Genomic DNA, 9,824 nt, shown 5'->3' with positions numbered 1-9,824 from the left:
CAAAAAACTAAATTACAAATAGAATTACAGAATGAAATTAAACAACTAGAAGACCTACATAAAAAAACAGGGTCAAAGAAAACGTATAGACGGCTCCTTATAAATAGAAAGAAACTAGACGCATTAGAAATAAATAAAATTCAAAATGGACTATTGTTTACTAAACAACAATATTGGTTTCGCCACCCGAGAACACTAAAACTACTTAATTGGAAACTAAAAAACCCAACAATCTTCAAGGATTATACATTCTATTAAAGATTTAAAAGGTAATATTAACACCTCCACAAAGAATATCCTTGAAATTTTCAAACAATTTTATCAAAAATCATACACTTCAGATCAACCCAATGAAGATAACATTCAATCTTATCTCCACAGTAACAATCTACTACAGAAAATAACACTATCACATAAAGAAAAAATGGATGAACCTATAACAATTGATGAGGTGAAAACAGCCATAAAACAACTGAAAATAAACAAAGCACCGGGATGTGACGGCTATACAGCCAAATTTTATAAACAATTTATATCCAAAATCTCAACCCCATTACAGGAAGTATGTAATAACATCCTAACCACTGGCCAACTCCCCCCAACATGGACTCAAGCAAAAATAATAGTCCTCCCAAAGAAAGGAAAAGACAATTTATTCCCCAAATCATATCGACCAATATCGCTTTTAAATTGTCACTACAAAATCTTCACTACTATATTGACAAATAGACTAAATAGTTTTATTGGTAACTACATTCACATTAATCAGTCTGGTTTCATACCCCACCGTGATATTACAGATAATATTAGAAAGACAATAGGAATCATTCAATATTGTAAGAAATATATGCCCAATACATGCCTTCTCTCTTTGGACATAGAGAAGGCGTTCGACAAAGTCGAACCTAAATTTTTACAAACCATAATTCAGGAAATGGGGTTTGGCCCCAACTTCCAAAGAACAATTAAAGCATTATATGCCTCTCCTACTAATTGTTATCAATAATGCAACATCACAGGAACTTACTTTATAGGTACGCATCAAAGATGTCCCCTTTTCCCTTTACTTTTTGCTTTATCGATAGAACCCTTAGCCAATCTCATTAGGAAACTAGAAAAAATTCAAGGAATAACAATTAACCAAACTACATACAAAATCAGTCTATTTGCAGATGATTTTGTCCTCTACGTTTCAAATCCCCAGACCTCACTTCCTCAGATAGAACAGATATTGGCGGAATTTGCTTTAATATCAGGCCTATGGGTCAATCAATCCAAAACCATTCTATTCCCAATAAAGATATCAGATCACTTAAGACAATATATATCCTCAACATACAGCTATACATGGGTTTCCCAACATTGGTCATACCTGGGCATCAAAATTCCATTTGATCTTCAAAATCTATTTAAAACTAATTACGCTGACGCAGCTGAAAACTCCAAAAATATTACAGAACAATGGCAAAGAGAAAACCTATCGTGGCTGGAACGGATAATATCATTAAAATCCATAATCTTCCCTAAATTTTTATATCTTTTCCATGCACTGCCGATCCCAATCCACCCCACTCAATTCATTCAATGGCAAAATAATTGGAAAAAAAATATTTGGAATTACAAAAAACCAAGGATCTCATTTAACACGCTACGGCGTCTATCTAAATTGGGAGGGCTGGCGATTCCAGACCTGAAAAAATATTATGAAGCAACTATACTATCTAGTATAGTACGCATTCAAAATTCTGACCCAAAACCTGAATGGATTCTTTTAGAAGAATTTTTTTTAAACTCCCAAAATTATTTATCTGTTATTTGGAATAAACATTCAGAAAGATCCAAGGCAATATTGGACCATTTCTTTTTACAGGCATGATTTAAAACTTGGAATGTCAAGAGGAATCACTTAGCCCCAAGCATTTCACTAGCGTCAACATACCTGGAACAATCTTGGTTCCCCCCAGCTCAAAAACCAAATACTTACCGTTTATGGAAAAAAGCCAAAATTCTTACACTCCACAATTTAGTCGAAAAGAAACTTCTGAAAGAAAAATCAAAATTAGACACATTAGCTTCAACTATCCTCCCATGGTTTGAATATTTTCAAATACAGCATCTCTTTGATACAACCGAAATTTTAAAAGCCTGTTGAAGACCCCACACTGATTTTGAGAAACTTTTGCTTACTCCTTTTGGAAATAGAAGAGGCCTGATTTCCAAAATCTACAAAATTCTCATAGACCCCTTACCCTCCAATTTACCTTCATACGCTTCCTCCTGGGCCAAAGACCTAGGACGAGAATTACCTGAACCTTTTTGGGAGATAGTATGGAATTCTTATGCCTCTACCTCAAAAGCGATAAACATACAACAACAAAAATTCAAAGTGATAACACGTTGGTACCTCACCCCACTAAAACTACACAGAATAAATAAAAATATCTCGCAGCTTTGCTGGAGAGAATGTGGCAAAACTGGAACTTATTACCATTGTTGGTGGGACTGCTGCAAAATTCAAATATTTTGGGGGAAAATATTGACCCATATAGAAAAATTAACTAGACATGTAATACCGAGAAAGCCTGAAATCTCATGATTAAATTACTGGAAAGACATCCATATACCAATATATACAAAATAACTAATTACTATTCTTTCGGCGGCAGCTAAATCAACCATAGCCCAAAGTTGGAAGAATAATAAGTCACTATCTATTAGAGTTTGGTATTCCAAAATATGGGACCACTTATTGATGGACAAAGTTTCGGAAAGACTTACCGTCTCCAAAGATATGTCGAGATCTCAGGCTTTTTACGGAAGATGGCATCCAATATTGGAAAACCTGGAAAATATTCTGGAACAAATTACACCTACGCAGAAATCACAATATTATGCTTTTATTCAAAAGAAAAGGGCACTGTAACTGAGACAGATATATGGGCTGTATTTAATCAATTGATCGCTTTTGCTGACACAAACCTTTTCATGTAATTGTAAATTGAGAAATGATAGTCAAAACAATTCTGTAAAGTTTAATGTTCTTAAGTTAATGTTTGATATTGTTTAACGTTGATGTTAAAATTGAAAATAAAAATTTTATATATAAAAAAATAAGACTTCGTTGGTCTTAAAGGTGCCCCTGGACTCAAACTTTGTTCTTCTTGTATTTAACTGTTAATCAGTCTAACCCATTAAAAACAAGTTATTGAGAGTTCTGAAAAACTTAACAGTTTGACATCTTTCTGTTGACACTTTTTCTTGGAATACAGACATAGAAGACATAGCAGAACCAATGCTCCCTCTAAGCTGCGGTGTCTTGTGAGCAAAAAGGCTACTTTGTAAGCTACTGGGCATGAAAGTTGTGGGCGAGGAATTGACTACCGCATAAATTAGTTTGCTCTGGAGCCATCTGTCCTGAGCCTAAGACAAAAATGTTTGAGCCAGAGGCTAAAAAACTGTGAGCTGGCTCACACTAACTCAGCTTAGAGGGAACACTGAGCACAACACTGTGCCTCATTATTTAACCCACAAAGACCCTTTAATTTCTTTGTCTCATAAACACCCTCTTACCTTCTAGAATCAGGACCTTCTTGCAGGGTTTCACTAACTGAGCATGCTGTCCCCTTTATATATGCTCAAGTGGCAACATTTCTCAACAGACTGCTTTATCTTTTCAGAAAACATTACTGACCCATCCACAATTGGACAATACATGAAGAAATTCTTTACGCAGTGTTCTCACGAAATTTCCCCGTTCGCGTAATATTTATTATGCAAAACAAGAAAGAAATATTATTTAACATAGAAGCTTTGGGGAGATTAGGATAGCTCAGGAAGTATCAATTTGACAACTGCTGAAAGAAACTCCATTTCTCAGTACAAACTTGCCGACAGTGAGACCCTTGTTCTTTAGAGCAGAACGGAAACAACTAACTGCTTCCTCCTCTCAAGTTCCAGGAAAGCAGACCTTAAGTGTACAGTGTACCCAAAGTCAGTATTTTAACAGGGTGGAGAATGCATACAAGAAAGGTTCACATAAAGGTGTTTTTTTAAAAGGTCAGAAGTACATCCCAACAGGTGAACACACTCATATTTTGCTCAAGATTACAGACGTATCTCCAGGCAAAGGGCTTTCTAAAATCCATAATTCTGTGTCGTGAGTCCTCTTCATTGTACTTTCCAAGCACACACAAACCAATAATACAGATCAGGGGTCTGCAGCCTTTTAAAATTATAGATCCAAACTGTGTCAAAATTTAGAGCAAGAGATCAACGAAGAGCCTGTATAAGGAAATCCCATTTCATAACTGAAATTATAGAATTTAACATTGCTGATAATTGATGTTTGATTTCCACAGCCCCAACACTGGTTGTTGTGAGCCCTTTGTTAGGGATTGGCACATATATAAAAAATAAACATACACAAGAGTAGTGTCAGCTAGCTGCCATGTTTTCTTTGCTTTCTTCTGTCCTTGACCTTAACACATGCGTGCATGCCTGCTTGCATACTTGCTTACTTGCTTTGCGTAGCTGCCGTGGGTAACTTAAGGGAGGCGCTCTTTGAGCCGTGCAAACTGGCTCAGCCAGCCAGCGTTGTGTATGTAGCCTTGAAGAGGTGAGAGGGCTTGCATTCCACTATGGGTGTGAATATTTCTGCTCTCAGGGGTTCGGGAGAGTCTCCCATGTATGATGTGATCTCCCGCCGGGAGAATTCCCCTGCACGCGGTTGGATTTCATTTGCTCAGCTAGGTGAGGCATCAGAGTATATGTATTGAGTTCCTTGCATTAATCGTTATTCCTGACAATGTTCCTATACTACTTAGCAACAAAACTGTATTCCAATAAACCATAACCTTTCCTGAAGAGTGTGCTTCGACCTGCATGTTGTTGACCCTGACAGAATTATCAGGAATCTTTTTCCGTCCATCGGGCCGAGTCACTCCCAGCCAAGATGAGCGGATCTGGTGGTACGCCTACCCTGGTGCCTATCATGGCATCTACCCTGGTGCCTACTACGGTGCCAGGACTCCTCCCCAGACAACCTTGGGAACGGGAGTGCCAGTGATGACAGCCCCACTGACGACTGTGAGCCCTGGGGGCCCGGTGTCTACAGCCGAAGGAGCCACCCCTTGTCCGGCAGTGTCGTTCATCCCCGTGCATTTCAGGTAGGGAGTAACCTACCGCCGCAAGGAGAGGGATTGGGGCCGTCATTTGGGGGACCCCAAGCAGACTACCTGGTCGATGCCAGGCAGTCACAGTCGGGGCAGTATTTTTGACCCCCGGTCGAGCTCGGGAAGTTTCGAGATGACCCCAGGCAGACCCATCACGTTCCTATCGAGGTCCTCGTTAAGTCCGGGAAGGGACGTAGATGGGAGCCTGGATGGCCTGGAACTGGATTGCCGCATGTTAATGCGGGACATGGGACAATTGCTTCAGACCTTACTGGGGAATAGTGGCCCCCACGGTACAGACCCAAAGGGCTGCCCAAGGCCCCCCCCCGGTAGTCTCCCCCATTCCAAGGCCAGGACCTGGCCAGCCAGTTCCTCCGCCACCTCTGCCACCTCCTCCACTGCCTGCACTGGCGGCACCTCCACTACCCCCGGGGCTGCAACCCGTGGTCCCTGTTGTTCTACCAGCCTTGCCGTGACCCAAGGACTTACTGGATGTTACCTTTGATGGCGATCCAGAACACCTCTCCTTTTTTATTGTATGGGTCATGAAGTTTGTGGAGCAGTGGGCTCATTTATTCCCAGACGAAGAGCAACAGGTGGACTTTATTGCTTCTCGTTTGCGGGAGGTGGTGACCAGCTGGTACCTGAGTCTTCACAACCTGGATGCGGTGGAGTTGAGAAACGTAGATGCGTTTATGTGGGCGCTAAGAGCCTGGTTCAAGGACCGCACCGCGGCTGAGAAGGCGGAAGCGTTTCTCCACACATTCAAGCAAGGAAAGTTGACGGTTAGAGAGTACTTGACCAAATTTCAATGGCAGGCCACTAAAATCCATGATTGGTCCGACCATGTACTAGCACAGCAATATCGCCTTGGCTGAATACTGAGATCTGGAACAGCATCATGGGTGCACCGGACCCAAGAACCTTGTCGGCTTGGACGCAAGAGGAGTGGACTCCCGAATGCCAAGAAGCATTCAATCGATTAAAAGCTTTGTTTACAACAGAACCGGTGTTGGTGCACCCTGATGAAACAAAAAAAATTGTGGTCCAAGTGGATGCTTCAGATGTCGCTATAGGTGGTGCGATCTTGCAAGAAGGGATACATTGCAAGTTCCATCCCCTAGCATATGTGTCCCGCAAATTTAATGACACAGAAAGAACCTGGTCGGTATGGGATAAGGAAGCTGGGGCAATCCGGCTGGCACTCTGTACTTGGACAAAGACACATATGGTCACAGTCCATAGACATGAAAAGATAGAGCCACAGGAACTGTGTAAAATGCGCTCAATGTTTCTTTAACGATAGTAATAATATTGTAAATATGAAAATTACAAAAATAATATTAATATACTCAAATTGTAAATCCAGTTATAGAAGATAACAAAGATGGCGGGACGGTGGTCTCTGGAATGTGATGCCGTTTCGACAACGACTTCTTCTGACCAAGAATCTATAAGTGGATGATGTATGGAAAGTTGCACTTGAATAGAAAACCTACCCGATTCACATGGAGTTCAATGACATTTTTCACCTATTTCATTGCACTAGTATAAGCTTTACTCTGTATTTGGAGACATTGGTTGGAGGGGGCACGGGTACCATTTGAAGTATGGATGGATCATAAAAACCTCAAAGTGCTCCGCACCCCTTGCAATTTGAACGCTAAGCAACTTCGGTGGGCTGATTTTTCCGTCAAAGTTTCAGTTCACCTTCCACCATTTCCCAGGCAAATCAAACTCCCTGGCAGATGCTTTGTCCCGCCTCCCACAACACGACAACTGAAGGGAGGAGGTCCTAGACTCCATGTTTACGTCTTCCCACTTAGGCGGGGCGCTGACGACACGAAGGCAGGCGACGGAAAGCCTCCCCCTTTCCCCTCCTGCTGGGGGGTCAGAAGCCAAGTTTGCCGCCACCCTCTCAGAGGGAGGGTGGCAGGGGATTTGGTTCAACGGGACAATGGCTGCTGGTATAAGGACAATAGACTGTTTGTTCCAGAACTATTGCGGGGGGAGGTGTTGGCCGCGGTCCATGGATCTAAGCCGGCTGGCCACTTGGAATTTGTAAAATCATTGCATCTTTTCCAGCACCAGTTCTGGTGGCCGCACATGCACAAGGATCTATCTACGTACGTGCACTCCTGCTAAACTTGCATCATGTGTAAACCCCGGCTGGGAAAAACACCAGGGTTGTTAAAACCATTGCCGACTCCCAGTAGACCATGGGAGGTGATTTCTATGGATTTTATCATGGATTTACCACCTAGCAAATCCATGTCGGTAATCTGGGTAGTCATTGACCTATTTTCCAAGCAAGTGCATTTCATCCCATTCCCCAATTTCCCAACAGCTCGGTCGCTAGCTAAAGCCTTCCCTAAACATGTATTTAGGCTTCACACTTTTCCAACCAAGATAATCACGGATCGTGGCTCCCAATTTGTTTCAAAATTTTGGGGGGGGCTGATGACCCTTATGGGGGTGGAGCGTGCCTTAAGCAGTGCTTTCCACCCAGAGACTGACGGCTAAACATAACGGGTCAATCAAAACCGAGCACAATATTTGCACTGCTTCACAATATTTCAACGAGATGATTGGGTTGACTTGCTGCCATTGCCTGAATTTTGCTATAATAATGCACACGTGTTTCACCGTCCAAAGCTGCACTGGGCTATGAAAGCCCCCCGGTCCCCTTCCTCTCCACAGCTCCAGGGAAGGGGGGTGAGGCAATGGAATGGTGTAAAACGATGAGAGACTCGTGGCCGGGGATTTGTGAAACATTGGAAGCTGCCAAGGAAGATTACAAGCCCCTGGCTGATAAGAAAAGGGTTGATGGTTGGGTTCTGCATTCTGGGGATTATGCGTATGTGTCCACAAAGAACTTGAGACTGTCCCAGTCCTGTCGGAAATTGTCGTGGAAGTACATCAGACCTTTTAAGGTTGTCAGGCTGATAAATGAGGTGACGGTGGACTTGGAATTGTCTAAAAATCAAAAACATGTCCATCCAATTTTCCATTTCAGCCTTTTGACGCCCAGTCCGGATTCTAATCGATGGCGCCCGGAACTGGTGGTGCCTCCCCCTCTTTTGGTGGAGGGTGAAGATCATTACCAGATTTCTAACATTCTGGATTCTAACCTGAAATGTGGACGGTAGTATTACCTAGTGGAGAGGGTGCATTTTTGTCCCCAACACTGGGAAGGGGTGGAAGCAGGGGATATTCGGGCCCCTGACCTCTTACGTGATTTTCACTAATGTCTCCTGAGGAAACCTGTAGGTCTCCCGGATATTCTGGGAGGGGGTTGATTTTCTTTTGAAGGGGCAGGATGTCAGCTAGCTGCCATGTTTTCTTTGCTTTCTTCCATCCTTGACTGTAGCGCATGCGCGCATGCCTGCTTACATACTTGCTCGCTTGCTTTCCTTAGCTGCCATGGGTAACTTAAGGGAGGCGCTCTTTGAGCTGTGCAAACTGGCTCAGCCAGATAGCGTTATCTATATAGCCTTGAAGAGGTGAGAGGGCTTGCATTCCACTATGGGTGTGAATATTTCTGCTCTCAGGGAGAGTCTCCCACGTTTGATGTAATGTCCCGCAGGGAGAATTCCCCTGGGAGCGCTTGGATTTCACTTGCTCAGCTAGATGAGGCATCAGAGTATATGTATGGAGTTCCTTGCATTAATCGTTATTTCTGACAATGTTCCAGTACTACTTGGCAACAAAACTGTATTCCAATAAAGCATAACCTTTCCTAAAGAGTGTGCTTGGACCTGCACGTTGTTGACCCTGACAAGCACCTTGTGCAGTTTTTTTTACTGTACTAGCATACACTTAGTCCCATAAAAATCCTTGCCTAACATTTTAGCATCTCACCTTCCTTTCCAATATTCCTTAACTTAAATATTATTTGCTTTTTCAAACAACCGTATTTGGTCCCAAACTGAGCCACATATGGCTTTAGAACCATCAGTTGCAGACTCCTGATACAGGTGAAAACCAGACACTTATTACACTCAGAGATTATATAAAGGGATGCGAAATTAACACCAACGTTTTTTAAGATCGGGGAAATGTGGGATTTATGATGTCTGACTAAAAGAAACATTAAGAAACCCATCTTCCTGTAAAAATCCCAGCTCGAGCAGCTGCATTTTGTTGGGGGGGGGGCATCCCTAGCTTCAGACCAGAATTGATTAAGAAACTTAGCGTTTATATCAGCGTTCCTCCGTCACAAAGCAAGCCTGACAATTTTTGCCAAAACTTCTATTTGCTTTGTTTCAACTATGTACTCAAGGTTACATCCTTGAAAAATGTTAATGGCTTTATACCCAGAACTAAATCTTATAATAGAAAGAAATCTGGTCTCAGATTTGCCACAATTACCTCTATGGTGCTCGATGGGCTGAAAATATCATCTCCACCAAACATATTCCCCCTGGAATGACTTCTTTCTGACACCACCCCACAAGGATATTTACAATGGATCTATGCGACTACTTATACCTTTGTCTGCTATGATTAAAAGAAGGTAGAGGACTTATAACTGCTATTTATGTCCTATCCCTGAATCCCTTTTGGAGAAAGTTAGGATAAAATAAAACAAACGAATGAATATTATTGCCTCCTACTGAAGAGGCCCTCTTGGGACTTGGGGCAATACATTAA

At 42.2% G+C, this 9,824-nt stretch overlaps 1 long non-coding RNA gene across 1 annotated transcript; it reads right to left on the bottom strand.

Moving 5' to 3' along the window:
- Positions 1-1,041: 1,041 nt before the first annotated feature.
- On the bottom strand, positions 1,042-2,832 carry LOC107106392. Its single transcript, XR_001482363.1, has 3 exons — positions 2,779-2,832; positions 1,985-2,041; positions 1,042-1,111 (listed from the first exon to the last, which is right to left on the bottom strand). It is a non-coding gene; the product is annotated as an uncharacterized LOC107106392 (long non-coding RNA).
- Between the last annotated feature and the right edge of the window lie 6,992 nt (positions 2,833-9,824).

This window comes from Gekko japonicus, unplaced genomic scaffold, assembly GCF_001447785.1.
Source record: "Gekko japonicus isolate JY-2015 unplaced genomic scaffold, Gekko_japonicus_V1.1 scaffold7025, whole genome shotgun sequence".
NCBI classification, from domain to species: domain Eukaryota; kingdom Metazoa; phylum Chordata; class Lepidosauria; order Squamata; family Gekkonidae; genus Gekko; species Gekko japonicus.
Note: the sequence above shows the minus strand (reverse complement) of the source record. Positions and strands in the feature narration are given on the sequence as shown.